Raw genomic sequence first — 15,539 nt, 5'->3', positions numbered from 1 at the left:
GCAAAATGGCGGGTAGATGCTTGGATAGCCGCGCTTAAAGTCAAATGCTTAAACAAAAGGTGTTGCAGACCTGTCACGGGTTCGTAACCGGAATCTTCATGTGCACGAACCGTTCACACGCCTTATCCTTCGCGCTGAGATTGGTGCGTGTAGAAGAAACGCTGCGTTGACCCGTCTCCGCTCCCGTCACATCGAGAGAGCTACGGAGGCACCGCCTTTTTCGTTGGGCGCAAGGCACGACCCCCAAAGTAATACATCTTAATCCCTAGAGAATAACTGTTCCTATGAGTAAGTGCTAGCCCATTCGGCAGTGTAGAGTGTAGGTGAAGAGCAACAGTAGTTGACAAAATGCCTATCTTCATCAATGAGTAAAGGTTGGATGCAGGGAAAATTCTCCAATTTGGAGAGTAGCCCTCACACACCCGTTAAGGTGGCATGCTTCATCATTGGGGGTTATCCTCCTGGTGGGGGTGGCGCTGCAGTCCCCCATGGGCCTTGCGAGAGGGCTCTATGGAGAAGATCTTTTTAGAGGACGGCTGCAGTGGTGAGTGTGGGTGGGTGGGGAGTGTGCAAGTGTATTAGAATTACGTAACAGTACCCTAAGTAGTAGTTATTATAGGGTCCATTTGATATAGTTAAAAACAGAAAAACAAGGAACTCATATACCCTTCTTTTAGTGAGAAGAGTTTGTTTGTTATTGCAAATCGGGTGAGTAGTGATATAGGTTAATTGTCAGGTCGACATGTTTCATGCCTGATTGGTCCCTAATGGGTCCTATGGAGATTCAACAGGACCAGGAGAAGATTAGAATAGAAAATTATAGAACAGCGGTTCGATAGAAACACATAATTCACCCTGTGCTTGTAACCTGATTCAGGTACGTGGTCTAGGTGTAACTGTACCCAATCGATATTGACCACTCCTACATGTAGATCCAACCCTAAATAACAGATGACCCGAGGCCAGACTTTACTCATGGACTAATGACTGAACAAGAGTGGGTGCTTGTAAGTAGTGGGGCCACATCCAGGAGGTGGTAATATCCGACGCACCACTGATAGCTGAAGCAAGTGCTCCTGTGAAATGAATGAAATGAAATGAAAATAAATGTATAAAGCGCATGGCTGCCCGAGAGCGTCCCAGCGCTGGAGTTTCAGCGCTGCCAAGTACAGGCGTTAGACTAACTGATTTCAGTGTGGTGGTCTGCATCACTGCACTGAAGTGCACAGTCATCCATAAATTATAGCGCCTCTTCAGCTGTGAAGTCAAAGCGCTACCAGTATTCATACACCATGCTGAAACTGAAACTAAGCTGGAGTGGCAGCGCGCCGTGCCCGCTTCCCCCAGCATGCTTGAGGGCTGCCTTCAAGTTCGCAGCTCCGCTCTAGCTGCTACTCTGATGCATTGTAGAATATTCACCCAGCACCATGCGGCTTTGATACATTTGTGAGCCTAACATGACTCACAAACTTTAAATAGCCAGTGGCCAAGGCAGGACCGACGTCCTGCTGCTGCCGCCAGGGCAGGTCTTCAGTTCAAGTAAAAAAGGTTGCAGGCTGCATTGGCAATGGCAGGACTGCTCATACCTGTGCCACGGTAAAATAAATGAAGCACAGTAAATTTGATTCAGATCCTGCGACCAGACCCGACGATCCACCGGCTGCTGAGTGAACCGTACCGACTGCGCTGGCCGCTGGAGCGGTTCCTCAGCAGCCCAGAGAATACACCACCAGTCAAGACTTCACTTTTGTTCATAGCTGTGCTGAGCCTCACTCAGAAACATGCCTGGTCACGGTATTTACCAGCTGGAGTAGCTGTGGCCTTGAGGGGGGCCGTTACTGAATTCCTCGCCCCCTCGCTAAGTAAGTGAGTTCCTGTATCTCTTTGCTAAATAACGTTCCCTTTTAATTAATAGCAATAGTAGTGCATGGTCATTATTGTCAGCTGTAGCTGCCTGCTGCCCTGTTTCAAGCAGGAACATGGCAGGCATGAGATGTGTAATACTAATCCAAACAGGCATGATTGATGATGGGACTGAGGCTTGCATGAGACAGGCAGCAGACCTCCAGCCTAGCATTTGTTTTTGTGTAGGGACTTCTCAACATGGTATGATCCGTTTATGCCGAGGGAGACACGTGCTACTGCTTAGGTCCACACATGGAAGATCTATCCTGTGTTTGTGGGGGGCCATTAAGGGACATGAGACTTATTTGCAGACAGTATGGCCTCTCACATCCTGTTTGGTATAGTGTGTCCGCGTGCCCTTCCAATTCTGGTGTTATGCAGCATTTTTAAGAACTTCTTAGAGTTTCTAGTTGCTCAAATGGGTGCAATTGCAGATATTTACATGTTTCCCTCGTCCTCATTGCTTGGTTTTGCTCCCGACAAAGTGTCACTCATAGTTATTGAATGTCACTCATAATGAACTGGATTTATGAAAATGTCACATACAAGCAATCTGAAACCTTGGCAGCTATGGAGTTTGATGTTGCTGGCAGCCTCACAGATGTGACAGAATTGTCTCGGGCAATAAATACACGTTTTACACTGCACTCTGGAATGCAGCAAGGGCAGCGGCGAGCATACGGCTACATTTTGAGATGTAAATTAATTTACAGAAGTCTTTGTTGCTTTCTAAGCTTATTTACAAACTTAAAGATGCATGTTGTCTATGAATGTAGGGTTGTCCCCAGATAATCTTGGACTGAACTCTGTGTGGAAAGGCAGGCCTGTTCAAGTACAACCTCTTCCTAACATTCAGCTACGCAAAATTAAGCAATTATATTGCGGATTGTGTGTGTTATCAGCGTGTTTAGATGTCAGCCATTTCCAACGGACTCATTGACCTTCGAAGCAGAAGGATAAAGTGATAATTAAAGAGTACTAAAACATCACAGCGGCCATTAAGGGAGCATTAATTATGAAAATCATCGAGCCCGTTTGAGCACGATAGCCTCCAGTAAATCTAAAGCAGCATTACTGCCAAAGCATATCTCTCATAGGAGTACTTTGTAGTCAGACCGAGTAGAACCACCAATGGCCACCTTTTGTCTACATTACCATGCCATTACTGAGAAAAAAACTGATTACTTCATAAAACACCCCTAATTCAGTAATGCAAGAGCCGCCGGACCTTTCTGTCTGGAAAGCCTGCCTTTTGCACCAGCCTGCTGCACCCCCTGTAATGCTGACAGGGGATAAATTAAGATTTAAATAATGTATGTGTGTGTGTTTTCAATTTAAAATGTGGGCACTCTGTATTCCCGTCATGTATAAATGCAGGACAGCGAAAATGCTTCATAATAATCATGCGATGGGGAACTGTAAGGTGGAATGAGGGAAACCGGATCAACAAAATGGTGAATGTAATCCTTGAAACATTGTAGTGCTGCTATTTTAAGCAAGTCTGCAAATATGAGACGTTGGTCCATTGAAGTGAAAGAGAAAGGAAAACAACGAAATTGTAATACATTACAACTAATAGAGATAACAAATCCTCTGAAGCCTGCTCATTTTAGAAGTCATGAGAATTTTATTAGAATTGTAGGCTTCACATTTTGCTATAAAATGCTGAGATTAGTAGCAGATCAAATGCCAACAAATTTTAACATCGTGATGCAGGCATTAAAAAAAAAATAGAAACATACACATGCTTATATTTCAGAATTACAATCATAGCCCTGCGAAGGGGTCCTGCAGCTAAAGTACTCAGGGCAAAAGAGTCATATCTTTGGCAGTCAATAAAATACCTCAAAAAGTGTATAGGAGGGAACAGTGTATTAGGAGCCTCACAAACAATTGTCTTCCCAAGGATGTTAAGAAGTATGTTTCTGGTTTAGAGGAGGGATGTAAAAAATTGCTTATCTTTCGTGCAAAAATGTGCAAACGGTATGCAAAATTGTTCGAAGTTAAACAAATGGTTCACGACGTAGTGGTAACTTGCATATGAATTTCATTCAAAAACATAGCTTACATATGGGCTAGGTGATATTTAGGGCAGTGCTTCGTTTGTGAAAGAATAAGAGCTGTGCCCTTTGTCAGGAGGTCTCTGCAGCTTGCACCACTCATTGCCCCTGTCAACAGTGTCAATGACAAAAGCAATACAAGACTAAACATCACTATCCAAGTGCGACAATTCAGACTATTGTAGGCCCCAAAAGCTAAAAGAATGGCTTGGGAGGCAGGTATTAGCCATTTTTAAGGTATATTAAATTAACAAACAACTGTTCTTGTGCTTGAGCATTGAACATTTAAAATAATATGGGAATAATTAATTACAAGCACTATTGCGCCGACGGAACATCACTTTTTTGACGTTCTGGTGGGGCAATGTGTCATTGGCATATTTAAAAAGCCACGTAAAGCCACGTTGCGTGGCTTTCATAGCCTTATAAATATGTGCCCCTCATACAGTGGATGTTTAATGGTTTGAATTCTGATTTTTCTCAGTTGAGTTTGTACAATGAGAGGGCGGAATATGTTATGTTAATTTGGAATATCTAGTTATCGTGTCCATCGGGGCATCAACTGATGTCTTCGGGTGTTCGGTTACTATTAGTATGTCGTCTGGGTAAGCGGCTAACTTAATTTGGGCACCGTTGATATCCACCCCCTTGATGTTGTCGTTTGATTTGATGTCCCTGATAGGGGGCTCCAATGCTAGTAAAACTAGAAATGGGGAAAGTCGACATCCCTGTCTAGTACTATATTGTAACATGAAGGGCTGGGAGAGTGAGCCATTCACAACAATGCGGGCTGATGGGTTTCCATAAAGGGACATAAGCATAAGTACATATTCCTCCCCTAGGTTGAAAGACTGCATGCAGCTTTCTAAAAAGCCCCAGGAAACCCTGTAGAAGGCCTTCTCAGCATCTAGAGTGATAGCTACTGCGGGTACCATCTTACTGGCGGCAAGGTCTATGATGTGGTACAGAAGGTGGGTGTTATCATTAGACATGCTTGTGCGGAGGAAACCTACCTGGGAATTGCTTATTAGTTTGGGTAGAGCAGAGTTGAGTATGACCACTAGGATCTTCGCCTATATTTTGCAGGCTACATTCATCTGTAAGATAGGTCTATAATTTTTCGGTGAGAGTTGGTCCTTTCATTCAGACCTGCCATCTTTTGGCATGATTTCTATTTAAGAGATTTGTAGAGCGTGACAGCTGCCCCAGCTAAGAGGCGTCCCAGGGCTAACAGCAAATAGGGGACCCCAACGCAGGGAGGAACCAGAGCAACCTACACGGTGGGAAAGAGAAAAGTTTTGATAGCTTTCCTGAATTCCAGAAAGTTGCTGAGGCCTCAAATATGGAGGGGCAGTGAGTTCCAGAGAATAGCCGCTCTGTACTCGAAGGAACAGCTTCCAGCCCGGGTCCTCCTAGCTCAAGGGACCAATATCAAATGTTGGCCCATGGAGCGAAGATGACCGGAGGGGAGATAAAAAGGGAGCAGATCAGTCAAAATGTTAGGGGAGGCGAGCTTTAAGATTTTAGAGGCTATACAGAGAGCCTTGAACTCAATCCATTGAGCCACAGTCAGCCAATAAAGGCGGCAGAGTGTGCTAGTCACAGAGCAGACTCTGCTCAGGCCCAAAAGAGCTCTTGCTGCGGCGTTCTGTACTCTCTGTAGCCTGTGTACTTCCACCTTGTTAGCCCCCAGATACAGAGATTTCGCATAATCAAGCCTAGAAGTGATCAAGGACTGAATGATGGTCTGTCGGGTCGGGGCATGGAAGAAACCCAAAATAGGTTTAAGTCCGCGCAACAAACCGAAACAGATGCCAGCCACCTTCTTCGTTTGGGAATGGAAACTGAGAGAGGTGTCCATCCAAACCCCCAAGTTCTTTACAACTTTTTTAGGAGGAGGGGGGTGCCTAGATTTGTGGGCCACCAATACTCATTCCATAACCCATGATCCCTACCCTCCAGCAACACCTCCGACTTGCTGGCGTTCAGCTGGAGGCAGTTAGCTGTCATCCATTAGGCAACTGCAGCAAGATCGCCTTGAAACTTAGAGGCATCGTGCTTTGAGTTGCTCGAGAGGGCTACCACCAGCTGAGTGTCGTTGGGGTAGGAGACCACAGGCAGTCCTCTGCTCTTGGCAAATACAGCCAAAGGTTGTACATACAAGTTGAAGAGCAGAGGGCTCAGAGAAGAACCCTGTGGCACTTCATGCTTGATGGGAAAGGCAGACGAGGAAAAAGGAGGAGCGATCACCTGATAGGTCCTATCAGAGAGAAATGACGCTAGCCACTTCAAAGCAAGGCCACCAATGCCAGCCTCTTTCAAACTGCGCGACAGAATTGCATGCGACACAGTGTCGAATGCGGCACTGAGATCCGAAAAGATCAGTGCTGATGTCTGTCCTGCATCCAGCACTGTCCAGAGATGCTCTGTCACCGCCAAAAGCGCCGACTCAGTGCTATGGCACTATGTCCTTTTGCCTTCTGACCTTCTGTTTTTACTGTGTGCTGAACTTCTTTATCGCTAGTTTTATTACTCGGGCACTTTTTCACTGCTGACTTGTGCTAAAGCGCATGTGCTCTGGGTCTAAAATGTCATGGCATTTGGTTTCTCCATGATTGGAATATCTGATTTACTAATAAACCCCTAGTACAGTTCACTACATGTGTCCAGGGCCTGTAAATCAAATGCTACTGGCAAGCCTACTGCACTGACTGTGCCACCCACATGAGTAGCCATTCAAACCTGTCTCGGACTGCCACTGCAAAGCTTGTGTGTGCAGTTTTAAACTGCCTTGTCAACCTTGCAAGTTAAACTACTTGCCAGGTCAAACCTTGCCTTATATTATATATAAGTCACCCCTAAGTTCGGCCCTACATAGCCCCATGTGCAGGATGCAATGTATTTAAAAGGTGGGACATGTACTTTGGAGTTGTACATGTCCTGGTTGTGAAAAACTGCTAAATTCGTTTTTCACTTCAGCAAGGCCTACCTCTCCCCCCCACTGCCTGCCCATATCATTAAAACCCACTGGGGAACCCCCTTCTTTCATTATTTATCTACCTCTCCCATAGTTTAGCATTGGAGATGCCTTGTAGCCTTGTAACCCTTTACAAGTGTAACTTCCAAATGGGAAAAGATAGACAGGGTAAGTTTTGTGTCTCTAGACTCACAATTAAAAAACACATCTTTTAGTGGAGTTGTTTTTTAAATTGAAGGCCTGAACATGGCACTTTTAGAAAGATGACATTTTCTTTCTTTAACCATTCTGTGCCTTTGCCTGTCCCTATAATACACATCTGGGTTGAATGACAGCTGGGCTTTGTGCATTAAATCTAGACAGTCACTCACAAAGGGAGCTAAGGTGTGCCCTGCATATCCTAATGGTCCATCACCATGCTGATGGGTCTTCCTGAGCTAGAATGAGAGGAAGGACCTGACACTTGTACCTGAATAGAGCTGTGCCTGTCCCCACTCAAAGAACTGCATACCCCCCTGTTGTGTGTCTGGAGCCCTAGCCAGTTGTGTGCACTACAAATACCTTTCTTTGAAGTCTCCCTACTTCAAAGGCTAAAATGTGTGGAAGTACTGAATTTTTGACTTATGGACTAAGGATATTCTTCCAGGAAGAAGACCTGTTGTCCTTCAGGGAGGGACTGCCACTTTGTTGCTTGATTTGCTGTGTTGACCCGCTGCCTGATGCTACATTCCTGAGAATGAGAGGACTGGACTTTACTCTCTTCATCCTGCATTTCTAACGGTTCTCCAAGGGCCTATTTGGGCTTGCCTCCTGTAACTGAAGTCTCAGGGATATCAAAGACTTCACCTGCATCTTGCTACCAGCACTTGGGCGCCTCTGCTGTAAGTCCTGCTCTGCCATGTGGTGCCAAATCCAGTCCTGCATCCTTGCAAGTGAGTGTTTGGTGCACCAACCCAAGAAACCAACACATCAACGCTGAAGTGTTGTTCGAAACCAGTGCATTCCCTGAAAAAGTAATTGAAGTAATCAGGCTAACACAAACAGGTAAGGAGACATGTAGTTTATTGATCGTTAGCCTCCACAGCTCCCAGAATACTGGCAGGTAATGACAGGTAATGAACATTCAAACATCAACACTCTGTTGTGATGGAGATGACATCATAGCTGTTATGTGGAGAGAAGAATAAGATTACTACAACATCTCTCTTCTTCCCCAAAGAAAAGAAAAGCTAAATATATAAAGAGAGGTATTAAATAATTAAATACAAGAAAAGAATAGAATGAAAAGAACAGATGATTAAGATAACATCAGATTAGATTACAATAACATTCACATTACATATCCATATGATTGGATGCAAAACAAATCATACCACTTCTTCGTGGTGGAACATATTTCAAAGATGAATCAGCAGAATCAAGACTCACTTTCTGAGAGGGTGTGAGGCCACTTTCTACATTTCCAGAAACAAGATCTAGTTGAGAGACAACCCTCTTAGGAAGCTTATAAACTCTTGAAAAGTTCCACTAGTTCTTCCCATTGACTCTTACAGCACAATGAGAGACAGCATCAACTCTTACAGGAGAACCAAATGTTGATAGACCTTTAGGGACATTGTGAGGGGACGTAATTTTGACCCAATCACCCACAGAGATATTCGACTGGAAGTCTTTTAATTGGTCAAAATCGATTGAGTAGGAGAACCAACCCTATTATGTGAAATCCCCCTCTTGGTAAGTGAACCCCATTTTTTCATCCAAGCATGACACAATTGGAAAGAAGCTTCCCTACCCCTGAGGAGTTTGAAAGGACTGTAACCTGTAATGGAGCTTGGAGTTGTGCGGTGTGCCCAGAGCATACTTTGAACGGCTTCCTTAATGTCAATTCTCGAAGAAACGGCCCATTGAATACATTCAACAAGGATGCCGTTGGTACGCTCAATAAAACCATTTGCTTGTGGCTGATAAAGAGCTACACGTTTGTAAACAATACCAGAATGGCCCAAAAAAATTGACATTTCTCTTGAGGTAAATTGCACCCCGTTGTCAGAAACAATTTCTTTTGGGAAGCCCTCTCTTGCAAACAGACTCTGATTTTTTTTTATAACTTCCTGTGAATTAGGATCAGACATAAAATGAACCTCCCACCATTTACTGAAACAATCAGCTACAACTAAAGCAAATGTATACTTTCTTGGAAGATTATTGAATGGATCCACAAAATCTACAGCCAGTTTCAACTAGGGACCATCAGTGGGCATGACTTCTTGCAAAGGAGGAGAAATTATTTTTACAACCTTGTCACTTGAGCAACATGTCAAACAACCTTCTACCACATCATTGATCTGAAGATCCATAGAGGGCCACCAATAGGCAGGAATCCTTTTTTTTGTATTTGTTTGTCCAAGATGTCCCTCATGTCCATAATCAATGACACGACTTCTCAATGACTCAGGAGGAACAAACTTTTCACCTCGCATGATCATTTCACCCTCCTCCAAGGTGAGCTCAACTGCAATTTTGCCAAAAGGATGAAAACGACTCTCAAGATATTTTTCTTTGGGCCGACCAGAAACAATGTATTCTTTAATGTTCTTGAGAACAAGATCAGAGTCCAAAGCACAAAACCATTCTTGTTCTGTAAAACACCCTAAAGAGCAAACATCAACCACAGCAATCAAACACTCCTCTTCAACATTATCATCACGATCATGTTTAGAGATAGGAAGGGGAAACCTTGATAAAAAAATCAGCCCTTGTGTTCTTTCCCCCTGATATGTGCGCAACATCAAAACGGTACTGCAGCAATTTATAACTAAGCCTGGCAATCCATGGAGTATGGTGTTTTACTATTTCCTCTCAAGAATGGAGACCAGTGGTTTATGGTCAGTGAGAAGATTAAACGTTTTCCCCCAGAAGAAACACTTGAACCTCTCAATTTCCCAACAACACGCCAACAGCTCGTGTTCAATAACTGAGTAGTTTTCTTCACTTGGTCGGAAAGCCCGTGAAGTAAACCCCACTGTATTTTCTTTCGCCTGTTTAACTTGCAATATCATGCCCCCCAGACCATATAAACTGGCATTGACAGACATAGTACATTTGAAAGTGGGATCACGCAGTGTGAGAATTTTGCAAGACCCTAATTCTTTCTTGATCTGAGTAAATTCATTTTGACAAACCTCATCCCACTTAAAGATGGCTCTCTTTTTCAATAACTCTCTGATGTGTACAGTTTTTGTCGCAAAATTGGGGATAAGCTTAGTATAGAATTCACACATTCCCAAACATGAAGACACACGTTCTTTAGAGGAAGGACAAGGAGCATCAACAATAGCCTGAAAAAAGACCTTCCCTAGGACAATTCCTTCTCCTGAAATGTGTGGCCCAAATACTCAATAGATTGTACACAAAACACACATTTGAGTTTGTTTGCCACTATACCTCTAGATTCTAACTTCTCCAAAACACAAGAAAGGTTTTTATCATGTGATTCTTTACTATTTCCTGCAACCAAAATGTCATCTTGGAAAACAACAGTGTTGGTGACACCCTCCAACACCTTCTCCATGATGCTTTGAAAAACGGATGCCGCTGAAGCCAGTCTGAACAGCATCCTCCTGAATTAAAATGTTCCTACGGGTGACACAAAAGCAGTTAAATGTTTGGTTGTGAGATCTAGTACAACTTAATGATAGGCTGATGCTAGATCGATCTTTGAAAAAATGTTAGCACCAGCAAACTTAGACAAAATGCCTTCAATACAAGGGAGAGGGTGATATTCAACCCAGATCTCTCTGTTTAAACTGCGTAAGTCAATACAAATCTTAAGGCTGACATTTTTTTTGCGCAACGACCAGGGGGGACAACCAAAGGAATGATTCAATGGGTTTAATGAGCCCTGATTCAAGCATTTTCCCAAGTTCGGCTGAAAGATCATCCCTAACACTAAAAGGTACATTACGTAACTTGTGCTTAATGGGAACTGCACATTCTTTAACTTTAATAAAATGCTTTAATCCACTTATGCATCCTAAATTGTCTCCAAAACTTTTAGGAAACTTGCAAATCCAAGACATAGATGTTTCACCAAGCCTGTGTTCATCCAGTACCGAAACTTGCTCCTTAGTACAGGCCTAAGTGTCATTCCAAACAATCCTTGGTGGTACCACCTAAGAATGTTGAGCCTGTTCTTAGCTACAAACACCTTTCCTTGAATGCGTCTGTTCTTAAATACAAGAGACGTTTAAAAAAAAAACCAGATAATTCAATTTTCCGCGTAGGAGACAGGACTGCTATTGGGCGGATTAAGTAGTTTGTCACTAACGACCTCACACACAAGATCATTTGACTTATCTTCCTCGTCATATACAACACTCACAGTTCCCTTGAAACTAAAAACTTTAGCAAAATGGCCCTGTTTGCCACATTTACGACAGGATGCAGCCCTAGCTGGACAAATCCTCGAATTGGGGAAATGAGAGGGAAAACCACATTTATTACACACATTCTTTGAGAAAACACCCCTTTTGTCATCTTTGTTATAAACATACTTGGTACTTTTTGACTCACTTTGTGGTTTGTTAGCTGAAAGTTGTCCTTTGTCAGTTTTGTCTCCACTATCCTTAATAGCACCCACAATATTTTTCTCAGGTTTCAACTCTCTCAACGCTTTTTGTGACAGCTCAATACTCTTAACTATAGAAATTGTTTCTTGTAAAGAAGGATTTTTAAGAGTAAGTAACTTCTCTTGTACCTTTTTATCATTAGAATGAACAGAAATTTGATTGCGAATAAGCTGTGATGTAAAATGTTCAAACTCACATTTGTGATGCGAGTATGCGAAGAGCCACTACATAAGAAGCAATGCTCTCATCCTTGTCTTGTTCCCTTGTGAAAAATGTATGTCTAGCCACAGCCAGACTGATCTCTACATCAAACTGTTTGTGTAGCATTTTTACAGCGTGTTGAAATTCGTCTATTCATCCTCACCTTCAACTACATCCAGAGGGGGAAGATGCTCTAAAACAGCTTGTCCCTCAAAACCTAAATTGCACTCCAAATTAAAACGTTTCCTCTGTGCGCTAAATCTGCTACCTCCCATTGCGCCTAGATATTTTTCAAAAACCCTGAACCAAACTTTCCACCAGACAGGTGGGTCACCTGAAAGCTGTAAAAAGGGGGGAGGAGCTTGTACATTTTGCATATTGAAAATACAACAGTGATAAATACACAAGAGTGAAATACTATCTGAAGATGAGAGAGAATTGTTAAATGTCCACCTGCAAGATAAAATGTATACAAAATCCGCCTGTAAAGCAAAAGTAATTAGTAACAGTATATCATAAAACAGAAAATAAATACATTTTTTTTAAAAATGTGGATTTTCTTCTGCTAACAAAATACAAATTAGCTTTTTTTTTTTTACATATACTCTTTCTGAATTTTACTTCAGTGGAAATATTCCTGAGAATCTTGAAAAGATGCTTCCTACCACAAGAAATAAATGGGATAATGTCTCCTGAAATCAAATTGCAGAACGAGTGAGACAACAAAAGATGTTTACTGTCACCTCACCGCGAGGTACAAGGAAACAGCCACACATCGCAGAGTAAAGTTATCACTGACACCGCCTCTCACCGCTGTGCTTCACTTCTCTGCGTGGTATAAAGAAACTAATAACAGCGTGTTAAGAGCTAACCACCTACTCACATTGAAAGAATAAAGTTTTCTCTGCCACCTCTCACCGCTGATCCTTGTGCTTCACTTCACTGCGTAGTACAAGGAAACCATTGACAGCGTGATGAAAGGAAACAGCCTCACCACGTTGAAAGAACAGACAGTCTCTTAGACACTTCCGACTCTTTGAAACGCATGTGCAAGACTGGAACGCAGCTCTCACTTGACCAGAGACAGCGCGCTTGCACAGAGAATGAAATGGCATTGGTCTCGATGGCTCGAGAACGCAGATGAAGAACTGACGTGCCTTGCAATCGCCGACTCAGGATGTACGTTCCACAACGTCATGAGTTAGTCAGAAACTTGGAAGGAGAAACATCAGCGTGAACACGCGTTTCAGAAAGGGATAGCGGACATGAAGTAAACACAGAACCAAACTCCAAGTCAATCCACAACAGACACGATCCTCACTCTGTGAGTTTCCTTTTCACAATCCAAAACAACTCACGATAGGAGAATGTTGATTCCGCTTTTTCATCGGGATACAGTCTGTGTGTGCTCACATGAATATAAACAGTCACTGGGAAGTGTTAACGCTCCAAATCTTCCGCAAAACAACACCGAAATCCAAGATCCCTTTGGTGTATGTTTGAAGAACCACACTGGATACAGTCCGCATCAAACACAGCTCCTCACTTAAAGTTGACCAAAGTGTAAGATGAAGATTACATGGGCTGTCGACACAGGAGCATGAAGGAAGAAGCTGCACACGTGGGTAGAGGCATTAACAGCCAGTCCTCGTTGCCAAATTGAAGTAATCAGGCTGACACAAACAGGTAAAGAGGCATGTAGTTTATTGACCGTTAGCCTCCACAGCTCCCAGGATATTGGCAGGTAATGACAGGTAATGAACATTCAAACATAAACACTCTGTTGCCATAGAGATGACACCATAGACGCTATGTGGAGAGAGGAATAGGATTACTACAGTAATGCTTTGCCACTGCCTGCACCAAAGCCCTCACCACCGCTCGCTGAGTACGCGAGGCAACGACCTTGACTTACAATGCAGTCCAGACTTTGCTGATGCATCACTTCTGAATCCCCACTGCTGTGTGAGTCTCTCACAATGCATCATGACATCTGCGATGGACCAGCCCCATTTCTGAGGCATTTTTGGGCCAGAGTGGCTCCTAACCGATGCCTCGCCCTGGTCTCGGGGGTTCAACATCAACACCTCGGAACCAAAGCACATCGCTGTTGACATTGACGCATCAACGACATTTTGCTGACTTCAGAACTGACAATGCATCACCTCTGTATTTTAGCGCATCATCCCCAATCATCAACTTATCCAAGGTACTGTCAGTAGGTTCGCAAAACTCCCGTACCTGGTCCACGCTCCATCGCGTTTGAACTGAACCTTTGGATTTGCCCCAGTCAAGTGAGACCCGGTAACTCTGGTTTTGAGATTTTGACTTCTTAGCACTGCATTTCGATTTAATCTTGCAAAATAAATATCATGACTTGTGTATGTTTGATTTTGTTGTTTTGGTCTTGTTTGGGGTCACATCCACCAGTCTTGTCTTGTTTTACTTAGATATAATCTTGAAAATCCTATTTAGGATTGCTGAGTTATTTGTTGGGGAAAATATTTTAAATTTTCAGTGGAGATCATCTTGCAGAACATATTGCAGAGCAAATATGTTAACTGAGGAACTGGATAAAAAAATATTCATCAGTAGTTAGGTTCTGAAAGATGAACCATTCAACCTTTCAAATCCACATTTCGGCTTCTGAGTGGTGCTGCAGTAAGCAACTGCAATAATGTTAAGAATCAATAAACAGTTTAGCAACAGCTAATTGATCATGGAAAACTGCTCATGACGATAACTAGTTTTACACAAAAGGGGGACCCATGTTTAGAGCATGACTCTTTTTTAGCTAAATTCGGGATGTGCAGCACATGTCAGGAATAGCTAAAAATGGTGACGTCACATCTGCCTTATTTTTGCAACTCTACAATGCGATGTAATTGAGGACTTCATTATTGATATCATCAGTGACATCATGTGTGAAGTCGCCACCAATACATTTGTGTGATCTAATGCTATATAGGTCCCTTTAACTGGTACATTTGGTCATACAATAGCTTTGCATTGCAAACTTAATGGAATTGTAACTGAAAATGTTGTGGCAGTCCTATGTTTTTCCCTAGAGTGTACCACTCTACAAATATGTAGGTAACCTAACTAAAGTGTATTTAATCAGCCAATCAGTCTCAGCTACCTTAGTAGTGTTAAAATAATTAACCCATGATGTGTTAGAGGTTATTAATGACTGCAGATGAAAACAGTCACAAATGTGGATCAAGCAAATGTAAAAATAACTCTGGGCATTTAATATCATTGATGGCTTTGGGTGCGTAACTGTGAATAAACAGCAAACTCCCACTGAAGCGGATATACTTGGGCCTAATAATGATAAATTCCGTTCCTTTTGCAAACAGAACTTGTGCTGAGTTAAAGCACCGCTCTCGGCCTTCCTCTGACGCATTTCTGCAGGTCAGACCTGCCGATGTTTATATGGGGAATAACAGAGAATACTGAGCACCTGTGAAGTTCTGCATGGGAAAGGAACTACGCTGGACGTATGGTCGTTCAAAAGACAGACCAATTTTCCGCTTTGGACTTGATCCGTAGACTTCAAACATACTTTTTAAACAAGATGTCATGAAATATAAAATGTGGCTGAGATATTAAGCTGCACTTGAATGGCGTCTTATATCCCGGTTGATTACGAGGGCTCTGTGTTGCAAGTTGAGTTCAATATCCCTGCCTGCTCTAGTTCAGATCCCCATAAATGAGGCCTCCAGCCTCTCTGGGTGGGTTCCACCCCTTGCAAAGTGTCCTGCCCTT

Source organism: Lissotriton vulgaris, chromosome 8, assembly GCF_964263255.1.
Source record: "Lissotriton vulgaris chromosome 8, aLisVul1.2, whole genome shotgun sequence".
Lineage (NCBI taxonomy): Eukaryota > Metazoa > Chordata > Amphibia > Caudata > Salamandridae > Lissotriton > Lissotriton vulgaris.
This window is presented reverse-complemented; position numbering follows the sequence as displayed.